This window comes from Pelobates fuscus, chromosome 1 (genome assembly GCF_036172605.1).
Source record: "Pelobates fuscus isolate aPelFus1 chromosome 1, aPelFus1.pri, whole genome shotgun sequence".
Classification (NCBI taxonomy): domain Eukaryota; kingdom Metazoa; phylum Chordata; class Amphibia; order Anura; family Pelobatidae; genus Pelobates; species Pelobates fuscus.
This window is the reverse complement of record NC_086317.1, coordinates 377,462,156-377,484,691: the sequence shown is the minus strand read 5'-3', so window position 1 is coordinate 377,484,691 and position 22,536 is coordinate 377,462,156. Positions and strand designations below refer to the sequence as shown.

The 22,536-nt window shown below is 41.1% G+C and overlaps 1 protein-coding gene across 1 annotated transcript in view; it reads right to left on the bottom strand.

Moving 5' to 3' along the window:
• SLC25A30 (solute carrier family 25 member 30) overlaps positions 1 to 16,500 on the bottom strand; it is a 49,879-nt gene extending 33,379 nt beyond the window's left edge. The window contains exon 1 of the mRNA XM_063444712.1: positions 16,393 to 16,500. The gene's annotated coding sequence lies outside the window, so the exon portion shown is untranslated. The remainder of the gene's footprint in view (positions 1 to 16,392) is intronic.
• Positions 16,501 to 22,536: the final 6,036 nt, after the last annotated feature.

Sequence of the window (22,536 nt, the reverse complement as noted above, 5' to 3'; positions counted from 1 at the left end):
GACAAACAGATCTAATATTCTAACATGTGAGTCATTTCACCAATGAGAAACATATACTCTGCAAGACAAAAAGCACTATAAATTTGTAAAAATACCACTGTGACAAACTCCCCTCTCCAAGGGAGTTTGCCATGAGCTCCTGGAGGAGCCTGCTTGACAGTCTCCTGCCCACAGACTATGGGCCCTGCAGGGAAACCTGTAAAAGACTACCAAACTTGACCGACTGTTAGCAATGATTTCCCTGAAACGGTTTTGGACATAGGACCATGTGCACGGTCAGTCAAATCTATGACTTACAGGAAATTCCTGAACCAATCGGGGTGATTTTTGGATATGTTGTTCACCCAGATCGGGACTATTAGGGGTTTATGTTGTTTTAAGGTACTTTTTGGGGTTTCATAAATGTGTATGTTTCCCTGTGCTTTGAGATAATGGGGTTAGATTAGTGCAGTTCCTGATTCAATTATTTCCCAAGCACAGAGGAGGGATTCTCCTGTTTGTGCATGGGAGTGTCTCACACTATGACTGTTTTTATTGGTTTATTCACTTTGTGTCCCTGTGTCCAACAAAGTCCACCTGGGTGTCACCCTTGTTGGAAAACTTGCATAAAAGGCCAGTGTGCCTCCATTAAAATCCTATTCCAGTTTACACTTCAAAACGGTGTGTCATCCTGTTATTGGAGGGAAAGAATATTTACTCCTGTGTCTGCTGTTCCAGCTTGCAGGGGATTCAACTGGGAAAGTCTTTGCAAGAACTAGAACTAATTCCCCATTCGGCTCCAGGAAGGAGTGGTTTCAGTGCCCCAGTCAAGTCACGGCAACTGTTAAGTGCAGTTTGTCCCCTGTTCCAGCTAGGAAGTGGTCCTTGGTGGAGGTACCCAGCCAGGGGTACAGAAAGCTCCATTACAACCACATTACTTTCAAAGTAGTGAGACAGAGCCTTCTATGTGCAAGGCAACATCAATGAGCACTTATACAGGTGATACTTGAAAAATTAGAATATCGTGCAAAAGTTCATATTTTTCAGTAATGCAACGTAAAAGGTGAAACTAATATACGAGATAGATGCATTACATGCAAAACAAGATAATTCAATAAGATAGTTTCTGCACAACTGTCAGGTCAGCAGTCTTCCCCATGATTGTGATTCCTACTGAACCAGACTGAGAGGCCATTTAAAAGGTTCAGAAACCCTCTGCAGGTGTTATGGCTTACTTAGCTGATTAGAGTGGGACAATGTGAGCCTAGAATATTGCACCTTTTCACAATATTCTAATTTACTGATATTGTGGATTTGGGGTTCTCATGAGCTGTAAGCCATAATCATCGCACTTATGACAAATCACGGCTTGAACTATCTTGCTTTGCATGTAATGCATCTATCTCATAGATTACAGTTGCAAGGAAAAGTATGTGAACCCTTTGGAATTATATGGATTTCTGCACAAATTGGTCATAAAATATGATCTGATCATTATCTAAGTCACAACAATAGACAATCACAGTCTGCTTAAACTAATAACACACACAGAATGAAATGTTGCCATGTTTTTATTGAACACACCATGTAAACATTCACAATGCAGGTGGAAAAAGTATGTGAACCCCTAGACTAATGACATCTCCAAGAGCTAATTGGAGTGAGATGTCAGCCAACTGGAGTCCAATCAATGAGAGGAGATTGGAGGTGTTGGTTACAGCTGCCCTGCCCTATAAAACCACACACCAGTTCTGGGTATGCTTATCACAAGAAGCATTGCCTGATGTGAATGATGCCTTGCATAAAAGAGGTCTCAGAAGACCTACGATTAAGAATTGTTGACTTGCATAAAGCTGGAAAGGGTTATAAACGTATCTCCAAAAGTCTTGCTGTTCATCAGTCCACGGTAAGACAAATTGTCTATAAATGGAGAAAGTTGAGCACTGCTGCTACTCTCCCTAGGAGTGGCCGTCCTGTAAAGATGACTACAAGAGCACAGCGCAGCCTTCTCAATGAGGTGAAGAAGAATCCTAGAGTGTCAGCTAAAGACTTACAAAAGTCCTGTTAGCGAATCTACAATACGTAAAACACTAAACAAGAATGGATTTCATGGGAGGATACCACAGAGGAAGCCACTGCTGTACAAACAAAACATTGCTGCACGTTTACAGTTTGCACAAGAGCACCTGGATGTTCCACAGCAGTACTGGCAAAAAATATTCTGTGGACAGATGAAACCAAAGTTGAGTTGTTTGGAAGAAACACACAACACTATGTGTGGCGAAAAAGAGGCACACAGCACACCAACATCAAAACCTCATCCCAACTGTGAAGTATGGTGGTGGGGGCATCATGGTTTGGGGCTGCTTTGCTGCGTCAGGGCCTTGACGGATTGCTATCATCGAAGGAAAAATTAATGCCCAAGTTTATCAAGACATTTTGCAGGAGAACTTAAGGCCATCTGTCTACCAGCTGAAGCTCAACAGAAGATGGGTGTTGCAACAGGACAACGACCCAAAGGATAGAAGTAAATCAACAACAGAATGGCTTAAACAGAAGAAAATACGCCTTCTGAAGTGGCCCAGTCAGAGTCCTGACCTCAACCCGATTGAGATGCTGTGGCATGACCTCAAGAAAGCGATTCACACCAGACATCCCAAGAATATTGCTGAACTGAAACAGTTCTGTGAAGAGGAATGGTCAAGAATTACTCCTGACCGTTGTGCACGTCTGATCTGCAACTACAGGAAACGTTTGGTTGAAGTTATTGCTGCCAAAGGAGGTTCAACCAGTTATTAAATCCAAGGGTTCACATACTTTTTCCACCTGCATTGTGAATGTTTACATGGTGTGTTCAATAAAAACATGGCAACATTTCATTCTTTGTGTGTTATTAGTTTGAGCAGACTGTGATTGTCTATTGTTGTGACTTAGATGATGATCAGATCACATTTTATGACCAATTTGTGCAGAAATCCATATCATTCCAAACGGTTCACATACTTTTTCTTGCAACTGTAGTTTCCCCTTTTTCGATGCATTACTGAAATAAATGAACTTTTGCACAATATTCTAATTTTTAGAGTATCACCCGTATAAACATGTTAACCTATGTAAGTGTACCCATTCACACCCAACCTTGTTAAATGTTTTAGACGGAAAACAACTGGCAAGCTAATTAAATAGCTCTTTGGATGTTGCTAGGTTCCACTAGACAACAGCACATTAAAAGCTTACTTTTTTGTTTTGGTTATCTTTTAGTTATTTAACTATGTCTTCAGTTACAATGTTTTTGTTTTGTTGGGCTAAATCTGTAATAAAAAGGATTTATAAAAAAGTGTTTTCTAAATTCATCTAAAGTAATACAAGTTGTGTTTTGTGTAGGGATTATATTTTTTTCTATTTAGCAGTTACAATGGCATCAACTATAGACAAAAGCTCTTTGTTGGTGGTCGTGAAGGACCTCAGGTAAGAAGGCAAATCATTCTAAAGGTTTGCCAGCTTACAACAGGTCAACATAACCACTACATGCACTGCAGCAGTTACCACACAGTATTCCTTTAAATACTTATCCTATAAATCCCTACTGGATTGAATCAATGCATCTCTATGATGAAAGTTCAGTGTCTCAATGCAGAGCGTGGAGACGTTGAACGGCCCCAGAAAGCACGATAAGTGGCCATCTGAGTAGTGGACACTGGAGGTGTCCCCTAGGGGGCAATGTGTACACGGACTTTTCTCTGAAAATGTAGTGTTCACATGAAAATGCATGCAGGGAATGATTAGACTCACCAGAACAAATGACTTAAGCCAGGGCTTGACAAATTTGCTTCAAATCTAGGAGCCAGCAAAAAAGTTAGGAGCCAGGCTTTTCAATGTCAAAAATTAAATTCTTAAAGGGACACTATATAGTCACCAGAACCACTACAGCTTAATGTAGTTGTTCTCGTGTCTATAACCTGTCCCTCCGAACTTTTCAATGTAAACCCTGCCTTTTGTTGCCTAGTAACGCTTCTACACCCTGTTCTAAATTATTATGCAAGTTATATTTCTCATTTACCGAAATAATTGATGTAAATAACAGTCAGCATAATTCTCATGTTATCAACTATTAAGAGTACAATTCAAATTTTATTGAACAAACCTCCTAATGATAACAGTATTTTTTTTAAACATAAAAAAACGAGAAAAAAAAAAAAAAAACACACCTTACAATGCACTGTTCCAAATTATTACGCACAGTAAGTTTCAAAACAAAAAATTGTCATTTGTTGTGTTTGCAGCATATTTTACTGAAATCAAAAGCTATTTCAATCAAACTTATAACATTTTAACAGGTCATGTTACATTTTAACATAGGACCCCTTATTTGATAGCACAAGTCTTGCATCAATTGAACTTGTGAGTTTTTGGACAGTTTCTGCTTGAATTTGTTTGCAAGATGTCAGAATAGCATCCCAGAGCTGCTGTTTGGATGTAAACTGCCTCCCACCCTCATAGATATTTTGCTTGAGGATGCTCCAAAGGTTCTCAATAGGATTGAGGTCAGGGGAGGATGGAGGCCACACCATGACTTTCTCTCCATTTATCCCCATAGCAGCCATTGATGCAGAGGTATTCTTTGCAGCATGAGATGGTGCATTGTCATGCATGAAGATGATTTTATTACGGAAAGCATAGTTCTTCCATCTGTACCAGGGAAGAAAGTGGTCAGTCAGAAACTCCACATACTTTGCAGAGGTCATCTTTACACCTTCGGGGACCCGAAAGGGGTCGACCAGCTCTCTTCCCATCATTCCAGCCCAAAACATGACTCCACCACCGTTTTGCGGACGTCGCAGCCTTGTTGGAAACAGGGTGGCCGTCCACCAACCATCCATCTAGACCATCCAGGGTTGCACAGCACTCATCAGTGAACAGGACTGTTTGTAAATTAGTCTTCATGTATTTTTCTGCCCAATGCAGCCATTTCTGCTTGTGAACATTGGTTAGTGGTGGCCGAATAGAAGGTTTATGCACAGTTGCAAGACTCTGGAGGACTCTACACCTTGATGTCTGTGGGACTCCAGAGGCACCAGCAGCTTCAAATATCTGTTTGCTGCTATGTAAATGGTATTTTAGCAGCTGCTCTCTTGATCCGATGCATGGATCTGGCAGAAATCTTCCTCAATGTGCCTTTATCTGCACAAACCCTTCTTTGCTCTGAATCAGCCACAAATCTCTTAATAGTGCAATGATCCCGCTTACGTTTTCGTGAAATATCTCATGTTTTAATACCTCGTCCAAGGCATTGAACTATTTCACTCTTTTCGGCAGCAGAGAGATCCCTTTGCATGAAAATGGTGCTCTGCTTAATAATGTGGAACACCCTCCTTTAGTAGTTTTTCCTTAAATTGGGCTCACCTGGCAATCTAATTATCACAGGTGTCCGAGATTGTTTTCAGTGATCAAAAGAGCCCTGAGACACAATGCCATCCATGAGTTGAAGAAAAAAAAAAAAAAAAAAAACATAAATTTTACTTACCGTAAATTTCTTTTTCCTGAAGATTAGAGGCAGTGCTTATACCACAGGGATATCCAATCTGGAGGGAAAAAACAGGCAGGCAAATCTCCAAACATTTAAACCCTCCCCTAATTACCTCCTTTCCCATAAGTAGCAGCTCCTCCTGATCATACCCAGAAAATACATAAGCCAAATAGCTGCAAAATTACTGAGTTTATTAGAAAAAAGGGGCGGGAATGTAGCACTGCCTCTAATCTTCAGGAAAAAGAAATTTACGGTAAGTAAAATTTATGTTTTTCCCTTCAGATTAGAGGCAGTGCTTATACCACAGGGATATAATAAAGCAGATCCTGAGGGCGGGTTCATTTCACTACAGCTTGAAGCACCTTGCGCCCAAAAGCAGCATCCTCCGAGGCCAGTATGTCCAACTTGTAGTGTCTTGAGAAAGTATGGAGAGAGGACCAAGTAGCAGCCGAACAAATCTGAGAGGGAGATGCAGCTGCTCGGAGAGCCCAAGACGTCGAAACCGCTCTAGTAGAGTGGGCCTTTATAGGGCCTGGATGTTCCATGCCATTCTTGGAATAAGCCAACAGAATACAATCCTTCAGCCATCTAGCCAGAGAACTCTTCGAAACCTTCATGCCTTTCCTAGTGCCTCTGAATCGGACAAAAAGACTATTATCCTTCCTGAAGGATTCCGTAGATTTTAGGTATTGTAAAAGACATCTCCTTACGTCTAGGCAGTGAAATTTGCTTTCCAAGGCATTAGATGGATTCCGACAAAAAGTCGGTAAGACCACTTCCTGGTTGACGTTCGAAACCGAAAAAACTTTAGGTATAAAAGAAGGATCGAGCTTTAGAACCACCTTGTCCTGATGGAAAACTAAAAAAGGAAAATTCGCCCGAAGAGCTTGAATCTCACAAATTCTTTTAGCTGATGTAATAGCCACCAAAAAGACAGTTTTTAACGAAATAATCTTCAGGGAAGCTTCCTCCAATGGTTCAAAGGGCGGCTCACAAAGCGCTGAAAGAACCAAGTTAAGATCCCAGGGAGGATAGGTTTCCCTAACATAGGGCACCAAACGAGTTAGAGCTCTGAAGAACCTCGAAATCAGAATATTAGAGGCCAAGCATCTGAGGGAGAAGAAACTGATAGCAGAAACCTGCAATTTCAATGAAGCAGGTTTAAGACCTTTAGCAAATCCCATCTGAAGGAAACTTAGAATCTTCTGGATGGATGCGGAAACAGGGTTGACTTTAAATCTACAACACCACTGACAGAATATCTTCCAAATTCTAGCGTAGATCTTTGAAGTAGATTCCTTGTTAGTTGCCAACAGGATCTTTATCACTTCAGTATCCAGACCGTTGCTCTCTAGAATCTGGCGTTCAGAAACCAGGCCGTCAAATGGAATCTTCGAAGGGTCGGCAGAGGCACCATGGCGTCCTCTAGTATTTTTCTTGAAAGTGGGAGCTTCCAAAATGTGGCCCCTGGAAAATTCAGGAGAACCGAGAACCAACTTCTTCTTGGCCACCATGGAAGGATAAGGATAATACGTACACTTTCCAGTCTTACTTTTTGAAGTATTCTGGGAATAAGCACTACTGGCGGAAAGGCATAAGCCAGGTTGAACTTCCATGGAACTGACAGGGCATCTATGATATCCGGCCTGTCTGTTGGATTTAGGGATGCAAAACGTCTTGTCTTCCTGTTCATTCTGGAAGCCATCAGATCTATCTCCGGAACACCGAAGCGGTCTGTGATGAACTTGAAAGTTCTGCATGACAGGGACCAATCTGCTTGTTTCAAATGATGCCTGCTCAGGGCATCTGCCACCACATTGAATTTCCCTGAAATGTGAACTGCTGAAATTGACATCAGGTGCACTTCTGACCACAGCATGATCATTGAACAAAGGCTTTCTAAACTTTGTTGATCTCGTACCTCCCTGTCTGTTCAAATATGCCACTGTCGTTCGATTGTCTGAGCGGATTTGAATATGTCGATCTTTGATAAGCATCTGAAATGCCAAGAGTGCCATCCACACGGCCTTTAATTCCCTGAAGTTCGAGGAATTTTTCATATCCTTCTCTTGCCAGGACCCCTGCTTCTTGATGTCTCCCAGATGGGCCCCCCAGCCCAGGGCAGAGGCGTCTGTCGTAATTATAGTGAAGGACTTCATCCGGAATGAGAGACCCTCGTGCAGGAATCGAGAAGATGTCCACCACTGCAGACTTCTCAAAGTTAGCTTGTTGAACCTCATAAGCCCATCCAGGCAGAGTTCCTGTCGATTCCAGACTTGCAGAATGTTTCTTTGTAGAGGTCTCATTCTGGATTTTGCCCAACCGACTGCCGGGATTGAGGCTGTAAACAGACCCAGTAAGCCCATGGCTTCTCTGATTGAAAACACAATTTTTCTTCTGAGATTCCGAATTAATCGCTTGATTTTTAGTTTCTTCTCTTCTGGCAGGAATATCTTCATTGCGATAGAATCCAAAATCAGACCCAGGAACTGGATCCTTTGAACTGGCACTAGTTCCGATTTGTTGAAATTTATTAGCCAGCCATGCTTTTCTAGCGATTCTATCGCTGTCCCCAGGTCTAGCTGTAGTTGACCTTGGGACTCTGCAATCAACAGCCAGTCGTCCAAATACGGAATGACAGAGATGCCCATACCTCTTAGAAAAGCTGAAACGACTACTAGCAGCTTTGTGAATACCCTGGGTGCTGATGACAGGCCGAAAGGTAATGCTCTGAATTGGTAATGTTTGATTACTGATCGGCAGCACACAGCGAACCTTAGAAGACTTTTGCTGGATTCTGCTATGGGCACATGAAGATAGGCATCTTTTAAATCCAGGGACGCAAACCAACTTTTTGGATGAATAAGCAGAGTAGCGGACTTTATTGTTTCCATGAGGAACTTCTTTTTGATAATCCACCTGTTTACGGCTTTTAGATCTAAAATGGGTCTGAACGAACCATCTGGCTTTGGAACCAAGAAAAGTCTTGAATAGGTGCCCCGAAAACTTTCCTTGAGAGGAACTTCTTCCACCACTCTTTTCAGTAATAGAGTCGATACTTCTCGCATCAGAGAGAGTTCCATCTCTAGAGAATGAACCTCGGAACATAGAAACATTTCCATTGGGGCTTGTGATAATTCTAGAGCGTATCCGTGTTTTATCACTGTGAGAACCCAGCGATCTGATGTTGTTCCTTTCCAGTGCTCTAGGAAGTGACTCAGCCTTCCACCCACAGGCCTGGCGTCATAACTTTTTATTTCTTCTGTCAGAAAATCTTTCCTTCTTCCTATAATCAAAGGCTTTTTTATGCTGACCCCTGAAATAGTTTCTACGAAAGGAACTTCTAAATGAGGGAAGCGACTCCGCTTTACGTCTTCTAAACTGGTTCTTAAATGATTCTGGTAAAGCTTTCCTTCCTTCCTTCATCTGTTTTAATAATTCATCCAGTTTTGAACCAAAAAGTCTTCCTGGTTCAAAGGATAGGTCACACAGTGAATTCTTAGATGCTGTATCTGCTGACCAATTTTTGAGCCAAAGCGCTCTTCTGGCGACTGTTGAAGTACCTATATTCTTGGCCGAAATTTTTAGGCTTTCTGCAGACGCATCTACCAAAAAATCAGATGCCATCCTGATATTCTTTAATAGCTTTACTGGGTCTTCCTTAGTTTCTCCCGTATAAACTTTCTCTAGTTCTTCCAACCAAAGTCTTTGGGCCTTGGCAACAGATGACCCCGTAATCAAAGCTTTAGCTTGGGCTGCAGAAGATATGAACAACTTTTTTAAGGAGGAGTCAATGCGTTTGTCCATGACATCCTTGAGCCCGCTTGTGTCTCCAATCGGTAAAGTAGTTTTCTTAGAGATTTGAGCAATAGGAACGTCCACTACAGGGACCGTATCCAGCTTACAGTCTTGTTCCGATGCTAAGGAAAAAAGAGTTTTAAAATGTCTAGACAGAAACGGCTTGTGACTAGGGAATTTCCACTCTTTTAAAATCAATTCCTTAATCTGTGGGAGAAAAGGAAACACTTTGGACTTTTTCCCTGTTTCCTCAATTCCAAAAATGCACTGCACTTCTTTAATCAATTTCCCAATTGCTTCATCTGGGAAGGCAAACTCCTCATCTGAAGAATCACTACCTGAAATTTCCTCATACTCAGAACCACTAGTTACTGAACTAGTATCAGAAGCTTCCCAAGATCTCAGTCTTTTCTTAGCATGTTTTACAACTTGCGAATCTTGGGCAACCGAGGCCTGGACTGACTGTAATGCAGCCGACTGCATATCCACAAATGTTTGCTGCATACTTTGTTGCAACCAGCTGAGGAAAGTAGACATTTCTGTTCTTTTTGCTTCCTCTGAAGCTTCTTTAGAACACACTGAGCAAAGTTTCTTTTTATAACCATCTGGCATAGGTTGGCTACACACAGAGCAGATTAAATGCTTGGCTTTAGATGAACATTTCCCCTTTTCAGCAACTTTATCCAAATTTACCGGATTAGACATACTGAAAAGAGAAAACAAAAAAGGGAAAACAATCAAATTTTTCTCCTTATCGATTCAGGCTAGGACCCATTTAATTAAAAACTTAATCAGTCTTACCTTAAATGGCCTGAGAGTGTGTTGGAGGGCAGGTGAGAACACTCTTTACAACCGATCTGAGAGCTCCTGGCAAACAGAGGTTGCTGCTGGTAAATGCTCATATAAGTCCTGAAACCAAAGAGAACGCCCAGTTCAAATTTGGCGCCTGAATCAAGGTTCGCATTGCGCATGCGCATAGCGCTCCGCGACTCCCTAGTGGAACGCAACGCAACCTGTGTGTGCGTTCCACCGCAGGACTTCCCAGCCGACGCACGCCTGCGTCCTTCGTCAGACCGGCACCTGGCACGGCATTAGACGGCAACATAAAACTTGAGGGACCACGCCATCCGGCGTGTTAAAGGCTACTTACCCGGACATGAAGGAAGCAGTGCCCCCAGAGCCTCAGCCCTTCTCACCTGCTTCCTGGAGAACCTCCTGTCTAACCTCCCCTGCCGGAGGCAGGCAAAGAACTGGGTATGATCAGGAGGAGCTGCTACTTATGGGAAAGGAGGTAATTAGGGGAGGGTTTAAATGTTTGGAGATTTGCCTGCCTGTTTTTTCCCTCCAGATTGGATATCCCTGTGGTATAAGCACTGCCTCTAATCTGAAGGGAAAAAAAGATTTAATCTTTGTGACACTTAAATAGAATTTGCATAATAATTTGGAACAGGGTGTAGTGAAAGTCACTCAGATGGCATCCTGTGTCAGTGCTGCACAGTACGCAGCACCTACTTTAGCGTCTCCGTGCTATGTATGGAGGCGCTGAATGTTCCCCATAGAGATGCATTCATTCACGTCATCTCTATGAGGAGATGCTGATTGGCACAGCATGGCGTTTTGCCACACATGCACAATAGCCTCCCAATGCTTTCCTATTGGAAAGAATTGGATTGGCTGAGATTATCAAGATTGATGATCGCAGTCATGGAGGCAAGGCCAGCTGCGGCAAGACCAGCTCATCTTGGGGGGGGGAAAGGTGAGTAAAAACCTCTTACCCATGTGATGGAAGGGGGACCGGTCACCTAAACACACACTTGCTCACTGACACACATTCACATTTACTGTCACTGCAATAACACACATTAAGGTGACCACCCAGCCTCCTTAACTGGAGCTGGAGTGGTTCGGCTTTCCCTGGAGTCCAGTGGGGCTTCAGTCATCTCCCTGCTCTGCTCCATAGAGTGCTGTTTAGTGATGCCGGGGCCGGAATTACGTCATATTCCGGCTCCCGGCATCACTGGAGTACGCGCGAGGGAGCAGAGCCGGGACGGAGGTTACAGCTTCCTCACGCGCCTGTCTTTCTCAATCCTTCAGGAGCCTACCGCCTGTGCACACACCCCACGCTCTCCATCAGCTGGCAGTCTCTTTATGAGTCAGCTGACCACCCACCTCCACTCACAGGCAGACAACCACCTCAGGGGCTGAGTGGGCTAGCAAATCCCAGATGCCAGGTCTAAAATCCTAGTCTAAACTCAGATTTAGACCTGCCATCCCACACAGAGGGACAGCCAGTGGGAATAACTATATAGGCAAGAAAAGAGCACATTGGTTTTGGGGTTTTAAAGCAGAACTGCTACATGTGAGCTTTTGCGCACAAAAAAAAAAAAAAAAAAGAACACACACACACCACACACTTGCCCAGTAAGTAAGCAGAGTTTGTCACAGTTTTGCTTTAAGATAAACCAAGTTAAGGATTAAAAAAATAAATAAATAAAAATATCCTTCCAGGATAATGTAGCCTCATTGTCACCATTCAGATTTTAGTTTGCTACAATTTGGAATTTAGTGAAGCACCCTGAAATTGACCCTTTGAGAAACAGGTTTAGCTCATCCTTTTCCTGTTAGATTAGTTACCCATCAAACACTGCATGGTATTTCAAGGAAACTTTGGAAGGCAGTCAGGCTATCCCAGAAAGCACAGCTAGTCCAGCTATTGTCTAAGTCATCTGATATGCTGGAGGAGAACTGCAAAGTCCTTTTAAGTTTATTTATTTACAAAACAAAAGAACAAACAAAAAAAAGCAAACAGGAAATTGTAGAGACAAAGGAATAGCTAACCTGGTCACTGACCATTAACTGTATTCAAACTTTTAACTAAAATGCAGCTAATGGTCAGAATAATTAAATCAGAAAAAAGGTTAAATATCATACAGATCTCATCTGCAATCCCTCCCACATTACACATTTCTTGTTACTACTTTATTAAACCAACAAGTCCAAATATTCATATCCGAATTTAATTGTGTACCGAGTGATATTCATACTAAAAGGCAGTTAAAAGTAAGGCCTAGGATGGGATTTTCATAATCAGGTGTTTTTCCAGCTTGGCTATTTTCAACTGCAAATAGCCAAGCCCTGCTTAGTGAACAAGCCTTACTGACCTCAGGCTGTGGTTAAGGAATGCAGCAAGGTCACTTGTGTTTAGCCCCAAGGATTTAATTAAATGACTTCTGGTCACCAAGTTTGAATTTTAGTCTATCAAGTTTTTCCAGTAGTAAATGGTTTGTTTCTGTTTTATCTTAGCTGAAATACATAAGATTGTTTTATAGTAAGTATTGTTCACCAAGGTCACTCAGTTTAGCTTGTGCATTACTGGAAGTCTAACTTACTAAACACCAACATGATTTTAGCTTTTGGACAGAGTTTAGCCAAAATCGTTTAATCTATTTTGCAGTTTCCTGCTCAATTTTGAACAATGTGTAGTGAATCTTTTAGTTTTTAAAGCAAACACCATTAATACGCATCCACAGATACTACAGTAATAGTGGAACGTATTGGATTAAACTGACCCCTTTCTTACCCTCCGGTCTACTCATGAACGGTTTGCTGCACATGCACTACAGAATATCAATGAACTGCTCACTGACCCCCATAGCATGAGCATCTATACACCTAAAAGGAAATGCTACTTGCTTGACAGATACAATGTAGAATGCACCAGTTACAGTTAGTACTCCATGACCAATACAAGCACACACACTTATTCATGCAAACAAAATAGGGAAAAAAAAACTACATTTTAACACACATGAATAATATTAAACAAGCAGCTTGGAGACAATAAATAAATACAGCAGATATAATCTGGTTTACTGAACATAAAAAGGTTTTGGATTTATAAAATATAAACATGCAATTTACTTCAGGTTTAAATAACTTGCATCTTACATGGTATGTCATTTTAATAGTTTTGAGTTTGTTTTGCTTTTTTATTTAAAACTGCCATTGTATGCTTTTTATTTGATAACTATATGCTAAACAAAGTAGGGCCTATCTGCATCACTATAAAATGGACAGAGTACCATAATCACTACAGCCAATTGTAGAGATAATTATGCAAAGAGTCTTCGGGCACCATCCCATCTGCTTGTGTCAAACAATTTGAGAGGTCTGACAAAGTCTCTCCTATAGCCCAACCCCTCAATTGCAGCTTGGATACATGAATGTGAACTTAAACATACTCCATCAAATGTACTGGGAGAGGAGCTGTCACTCACAACCTATCACTGAAGTTAAAGATTGGACAGGTAATGTTAATAGTATTCAAGCAACAGCAGAGAGGCTTAAAAATGGTTTGACACAAACTGGAAGGACAATACCAAATACTCTTTGCACCATAACCACTGCAGTAGTGTGTCCATCTCATAAATCATAACCAACATAATCACTGTAAAGTCCATCCAATTTACATTGACAGAGACAAAATGCAGTTCCTGATAAGCAGGGCTGTCGGGACTTACAGCGAAACCCGTATCTTCTCCACTACTTTTTTTGACAGATATTTATTTATTTATAAAATATTTTACCAGGAAAGATACATTGAGATTTCTCTCGTTTTCAAGTATGTCCTGGGTCCACAAATCATTGCATTGTTACAATTAGGGTACAATAAAATACAAAAACAATATTAATACACAATAAATACAAAATTTAACATAGAACAGGTAGGAAATATATAATCAACCATAACACATGCATTCTGTTTTGAGGTATGTATAGAGGGATCTCTTAAAGGACTTTAGGCTTAGGGAAGATTTTAAATTGTGCATATGTATTACACAATGTTATACGAATTGGCTCTGTCTATGAAGAACTCCAGGGTCTTGTCAGATCTTCTATAGGCCTCAATGATGTACTCTTATGCACGAGAAGACAGCAGTGACATGCAGGAACAAGATGGCCAAACTCACAAGGAGGGTAGGTTCAGGTAAGTAAATTTCACCTTTACCTGCCCCCGACCACTAGACACTCAAGGGCGATGTCACCATTGGGAGTCTTTTGAATTCCTCAAATTCCCCAGACAGTGACGCTTTAATTTCATTCAACAGAACCACAATTATTGTGGTTATTCTCAGTAAACTACAATTTTGTATGATCAGTGAATTACCAGAGCAGCCCAACGGAAGAAAAATAAATAAATAAAAGAAGGGGGAGTCATTTAATTGTTCTGGCTACTTTGCCTAAGATTTATAAATCCACATTTCACAGTTTTCTCAATAATCCCAATAGTGAACAAAATTGTAGGATCCTGTGAACACACTTAGCAAGGACTAACCTACACCATGTATTAATAAGGAAATTATCTCTAGCAATTCTTTGAATGAATAATTAATTGGATAAGATTGGGGATACTTGCCAGAAAGTTTTATAATAAAGTATTTAACCAAGAAAAGTAAATTCAGCTTCTGGTAGTTTTACAAAAATGCAGGATCCTTCATCGGCCTCAATGCTGTACCCTTGCATAATCTGCATGACAGGAAACAGGCTCCTGGTAGATGAAGCACCAAAAGGATAAAGATAGGTGCACCTGCAAGGCCGTATGTGTAACCTTAGCTTTCTGCATACTGAGCAGGTACGTAACCTAAAGTCTCCATTTCAATGTTTACTGAAAACATTTTAATCACAATTAAAGCACAGCTAGGACAGCCAAGTATGCCATTACCTAGGCTGGTACTGATTGTGGAAGTATACAGCCCTCAGGCTCAATGATACATCACCCCCTGGTAGTATACAGTCCCCAATAGCAATGATACAGTCCCCAATAGCAATGATACATCACCCCCTGGTAGTATACAGTCCCCAATAGCAATGATACAGTCCCCAATAGCAATGATTCATCACCCCCTGGTAGTTTACAGTCCCCAATAGCAATGATTCATCACCCCCTGGTAGTTTACAGTCCCCAATAGCAATGATACATCACCCCCTGGTAGTTTACAGTCCCCAATAGCAATGATACATCACCCCCTGGTAGTTTACAGTCCCCAATAGCAATGATACATCACCCCCTGGTAGTATACAGTCCCCAATAGCAATGATACATCACCCCCCTGGTAGTATACAGTCCCCAATAGCAATGATACATCACCCCCCTGGTAGTTTACAGTCCCCAATAGCAATGATACATCACCCCCCTGGTAGTTTACAGTCCCCAATAGCAATGATACATCACCCCCCTGGTAGTTTACAGTCCCCAATAGCAATGATACATCACCCCCCTGGTAGTTTACAGTCCCCAATAGCAATGATACATCACCCCCTGGTAGTTTACAGTCCCCAATAGCAATGATACATCACCCCCTGGTAGTTTACAGTCCCCAATAGCAATGATACATCACCCCCTGGTAGTTTACAGTCCCCAATAGCAATGATACATCACCCCCTGGTAGTTTACAGTCCCCAATAGCAATGATTCATCACCCCCTGGTAGTTTACAGTCCCCAATAGCAATGATACATCACCCCCTGGTAGTTTACAGTCCCCAATAGCAATGATACATCACCCCCTGGTAGTATACAGTCCAATAGCAATGATACAGTCCCCAATAGCAATGATTCATCACCCCCTGGTAGTATACAGTCCCCAATAGCAATGATACAGTCCCCAATAGCAATGATTCATCACCCCCTGGTAGTATACAGTCCCCAATAGCAATGATACAGTGTGGCTGGCTCCCCATCCCCATAACACAGGGTGAGTGGCAGGCAGAGCAGCCCAGCTCTGAGGATTGCAATAACAGAGAGTAGGGCTGTTTAACCTTGGCCCTCCTGCTGTGCTTGGACTACAACTCCCATAATGCAATGCCAGAATAAATCCCTCCAGAGGCAGTCAGGACTGGGGGCGCAGTGTGAGCACACCGTACATGGCTGCCGGGGGTCCCGGGATAGAAGCCGGTAACCTGACTCGGGGTGTCCCCACCACTTTAAATAGCCCACGTGACAGAGCCCCCTCCCTCAGCGGATGGCAGAGATACCCACAATGCGTACAGCCCGCTGTGACTGCCCCGCCGGGGTTACCGGCTCACCTACCGGGGGTGTCCGTGGTGCTGATACAGGCCGCTCGGTGACACGGACCGGGGAGCAATGAACAACGAGTTAAGTGGAGGATTCCTTACACGATGCCACGCCCACAAAAGCATCCCTCCCAGACTCGAGTCGGACCCGCCCAGGATTCCATCAAACCACGCCCACATAGACTGAAGCCGGCTCAGCACCGCCTTCCCAACGCCAACTAAGACCGTTGATTGGCTTAATGGGACGTTCTTAAGTGTGCACGTGAAAAGCGAGTGATCAGAGTGGCAGGTGGGGATCGGATATCCATGTGGGCGGAGCCTGTGCCTTGTCAATGATTGTCACTGGAGACAGGCCTGCACAAGGCATTACTATTATTATTATTATTATTATTATTATTATCATTACTGCACAAGGCATTACTATTATTATTATAATTACTGCACAGGGCATTACTATTATTATTATTATTATTATTATCATTACTGCACAAGGCATTACTATTATTATTATAATTACTGCACAGGGCATTACTATTATTATTATTATCATTACTGCACAAGGCATTACTATTATTATTATTATAATTACTGCACAAGGCATTACTATTATTATTATCATTACTGCACAGGGCATTACTATTATTATTATTATCATTACTGCACAAGGCATTACTATTATTATTATTATTATTATTATCATTACTGCACAGGGCATTACTATTATTATAATTACTGCACAGGGCATTACTATTATTATAATTACTGCACAGGGCATTAATATTATTATTATAATTACTGCACAAGGCATTATTATTATTATTATTATTATCATTACTGCACATGGCATTACTATTATTATTATTATTATCATTACTGCACAGGGCATTAATATTATTATTATTATTATCATTACTGCACAGGGCATTACTATTATTATTATTATTATTATCATTACTGCACAGGGCATTACTATTATTATTATTATTATTATTATTATCATTACTGCACAGGGCATTACTATTATTATTATTATTATCATTACTGCACAGGGCATTACTATTATTATTATTATCATTACTGCACAGGGCATTACTATTATTATTATTATTATCATTACTGCACAGGGCATTACTATTATTATTATTATTATCATTACTGCACAGGGCATTACTATTATTATTATTATTATTATCATTACTGCACAGGGCATTACTATTATTATTATTATTATTATTATTATTATTATCATGACTGCACAGGGCATTACTATTATTATTATTATTATCATTACTGCACAGGGCATTACTATTATTATTATTATTATTATCATTACTGCACAGGGCATTGCTATTATTATTAAGTGTTCTTGCATAGCAAGACCACTTAATGTTATCTCACATATATATTATTTTACACTACATAGACAAAAATATACCAAAACGTGCAGATTGTTCCCGATCGGATTGCTATTACTTTGTGGAACGTTTTGCCTAATGGTTCTCGGAATATCGTCGTTCTTGTGGCGAAATTTGTCCCATAGGAATGAATGGCAAAGCTAGAGTGGGAGCTGGCAAAAGCTGAAAAATCAGGACATGATTTCTAAACTGCCACCACTCCCTCATTTTCAGGCCCACCTACACAAATCTTATATCAAAACGTTCAGCTATCCCTGCTGCCACTAAAAATGTCCACAGCTAAGCCATAGTCCTTATAGTTTTCACAATATGACCATTTGTTTGCAACTCACGCCGTCCATTGACATTCATTGAAACCCCACTCTGCAAAGCTCACATTTGAAGGGCAATTTCTAAACTGCGACTGTGCCTTCATTGTTAATATTGCAGAGACATACTATGCATCAAAATGTAGGTCTGGGTCTTGTGATTCTCACAATATAAAGCTCTTCACTGTAGGAGTTATAGTTTTTAAAATACGACCGTTTGAAGATGGCAACTGCCAAAATACTCTGACCTGTGCAAGGCTGCAGCAGCAAGTGATGTCATAGACAAAGCCTTTTTCACACCTTGTAATGTTTTTATAAATGTATGTTTTAATGTAACTGTGCAACAATGTTGCAATTAAATGTGCTATATAAATGATAACAGTTACTCCGCCCACTCCAGTTGTAGACTACTGGTGGAGGCAAGAACACTTCACACAATTTCCCCAGAAATTGTAGCTTTTCTTGTTATTCTTATTATAGCCAAATTTGCCACCCTAACTCCTCCCACAGTTTTTACACTACATAGACAAAAATATACCAAAACGTGCAGATTGTTCCCGATCGGATTGCTATTACTTTGTGGAACGTTTCCGCGAATGGTTCTCGGAATATCGTCGTTCTTGTGGCGAAATCTGTCCCATAGGAATGAATGGCAAAGCTAGAGTGGGAGCTGGCAAAAGCTGAAAAATCAGGACATGATTTCTAAACTGCCACCACTCCCTTATTTTCAGGCCCACCTACACAAATCTTATATCAAAACGTTCAGCTATCCCTGCTGCCACTAAAAATGTCCACAGCTAAGCCATAGTCCTGATAGTTTTCACAATATGACCATTTGTTTGCCACTCACGTCGTCCATTGGCATTCATTGAAACTCCACTCTGCAAAGCTCATATTTGAAGGGCAATTTCTAATCTGCGACTGTGCCTTCATTGTTAATATCTCAGAGACATACTATACATCTGGGTCTTGTGATTCTCACAATATAAAGCTCTTCACTGTAGGAGTTATAGTTTTTAAAATACGACCGTTTGAAGATGGGAACCGCAAAAATACTCTGACCTGTGCCAGGCTGCAGCAGCAAGTGATGTCATAGACAGGGCTTTTTGCACCTGCTAATATTTTTATAACTGTATGTTTTAATGTAACTGTGAAGCACTTTGGGCAACAACGTTGCAATTAAATGTGCTATATAAATAAATAATAACAGTTACTCCGCCCACTCCAGTTGTAGACTACTGGTGGAGGCAAGAACACTTCACACAATTTCCCCAGAAATTGTAGCTTTTCTAGTTATTATTATCATTACTGCACAGGGCATTACTATTATTATTATTATTATCATTACTGCACAGGGCATTACTATTATTATTATTATTATTATTATCATTACTGCACAGGGCATTACTATTATTATTATTATTATTATCATTACTGCACAGGGCATTACTATTATTATTATTATTATTATCATTACTGCACAGGGCATTACTATTATTATTATTATTATTATCATTACTGCACAGGGCATTACTATTATTATTATTATTATTATCATTACTGCACAGGGCATTACTATTATTATTATTATTATTATTATTATTATCATTACTGCACAGGGCATTACTATTATTATTATTATTATTATTATCATTACTGCACAGGGCATTACTATTATTATTATTATTATTATTATCATTACTGCACAGGGCATTACTATTATTATTATTATTATTATTATTATTATCATTACTGCACAGGGCATTACTATTATTATTATTATTATTATTATCATTACTGCACAGGGCATTACTATTATTATTATTATTATTATTATTATCATTACTGCACAGGGCATTACTATTATTATTATTATTATTATTATTATCATTACTGCACAGGGCATTACTATTATTATTATTAAGTGTTCTTGCATAGCAAGACCACTTAATGTTATCTCACATATATATTATTCTTATTCTTATTCTTATTATAGCCAAATTTGCCACCCTAACTCCTCCCACAGTTTTTACACTACATAGACAAAAATATACCAAAACGTGCAGATTGTTCCCGATCGGATTGCTATTACTTTGTGGAACGTTTTGCCTAATGGTTCTCGGAATATAGTCGTTCTTGTGGCGAAATTTGTCCCATAGGAATGAATGGCAAAGCTAGAGTGGGAGCTGGCAAAAGCTGAAAAATCAGGACATGATTTCTAAACTGCCACCACTCCCTCATTTTCAGGCCCACCTACACAAATCTTATATCAAAACGTTCAGCTATCCCTGCTGCCACTAAAAATGTCCACAGCTAAGCCATAGTCCTGATAGTTTTCACAATATGACCATTTGTTTGCAACTCACGCCGTCCATTGACATTCATTGAAACCCCACTCTGCAAAGCTCACATTTGAAGGGCAATTTCTAAACTGCGACTGTGCCTTCATTGTTAATATTGCAGAGACATACTATGCATCAAAATGTAGGTCTGGGTCTTGTGATTCTCACAATATAAAGCTCTTCACTGTAGGAGTTATAGTTTTTAAAATACGACCGTTTGAAGATGGCAACTGCCAAAATACTCTGACCTGTGCAAGGCTGCAGCAGCAAGTGATGTCATAGACAAAGCCTTTTTCACACCTTGTAATGTTTTTATAAATGTATGTTTTAATGTAACTGTGCAACAATGTTGCAATTAAATGTGCTATATAAATGATAACAGTTACTCCGCCCACTCCAGTTGTAGACTACTGGTGGAGGCAAGAACACTTCACACAATTTCCCCAGAAATTGTAGCTTTTCTTGTTATTCTTATTATAGCCAAATTTGCCACCCGGGGGCGGGGCCGGACCGCCGACGGGATCAGACACGCTATGTCTGAGCTCCCGCCTTGGGACCGGGAAAACGGCACAAACTGGAGGAAAAAATCGTCACAATAGCCCGCAAAGACACTCACCCGGATCCCCAGATCCTGAGGTACGAGGGGATACCCTTCACGAAGCGATCCGTTACCCGAAGCTGGCCCGAGGCGTGAGGAGCTTGAGCCGGGACGAGACGGCCGCTCTCCCGGGTCTCCGGCCGGTGTCCGGCGCCCCCCCCCCCCCCTGGACCGGGGGGGTCATCCCGGTCCGTAAGGGTGCTGAACAGCTCGCCAACCCAGGCTCAAGTATCCACCCGGGCGCGATGTGACCACCGCATGGCGCTTCTCAAGATGGCCGCCGCACGACAGCCACGTGCACGAACAGCCGGCGCAACAACCATGACAGACTGCCCCAGGGCTATGCTGGCAGACTGCACTGAGCAAATGAAGGTACAGGCCAGGGGCATCACGCAGGGAGGCAATAGGGTGAAGAGATCCTATGGAGGACACTATGACAAGCAATCCCACAGGTGTGAGCAGACCTTGGCATAACCTGCCCCACGGGGACCGGAACATCAAGCCACCCACCCTGTACCCATCCAGCAATAACCTACCCTGCCAGCCTGGACCTAAGCCAGCTCTAACTTGACCCCACGATAACTGTCAAACAGCATCAATGGACTCACTTATCCATACCAAGCATGCTCCTGGACCTCACGATAAACGTCTGCCCAGTTTACCCAGCGGACTACGCCCAAAGAGTTGCATAGACAGTTAAGCATATTCTGTTCACTGCATCACTATCCACTACCACTACCTACTATGTCTGCAAAGAAAGAGTGAAGGGATACTACACCAGCACTATAGTTAAATGAACAGGTCTTGCCATGGCTTCTGCTGCGACCGTCTTGTGATAAAGCTATATTTAAAGCTAAATTTGACTTTTGTAACGCGATAACATTCTTAGGTAGTATTATACCATCTGTGTGAACGCCTAGGTGAGAGGTTTGGTGCCGTAAAAGCAACAATACATAAGCCTTAGTATTACACAGCAACGTTTAAATAAAGCGGAAAGATATAGATGAGTAAGCGATGATATCTGACATAACAATGTATATTAACTTTAAGCGACTGTCACTACTTACTTAGGCAATTCACTATGCTAGCGGTAGCTATAGCGTGTACCTAGCTTGCAAGGATAATTTTAACGTAACCCTAGCAACGGTTAACTCTTGTTATAATAATCCCTTAATTACTTTTGTTACTTACCCAAGCTTGTATCACTCTGTTTACTTGAATGTTTTTCAAAAAAAAAAAAAAACCATGGCAATCTTTCTTTGAGGTGCATTGCACACCATCTTGATACTATTCTCATGTTACCCCACAATGCCTCCCTCTTTTTCTTATGTACCCCATGACGTATATGCCATAATAAAAGAAAGATTTACAAATTTGCCACCCTAACTCCTCCCACAGTTTTTACACTACATAGACAAAAATATACCAAAACGTGCAGATTGTTCCCGATCGGATTGCTATTACTTTGTGGAACGTTTCGCCGAATGGTTCTCGGAA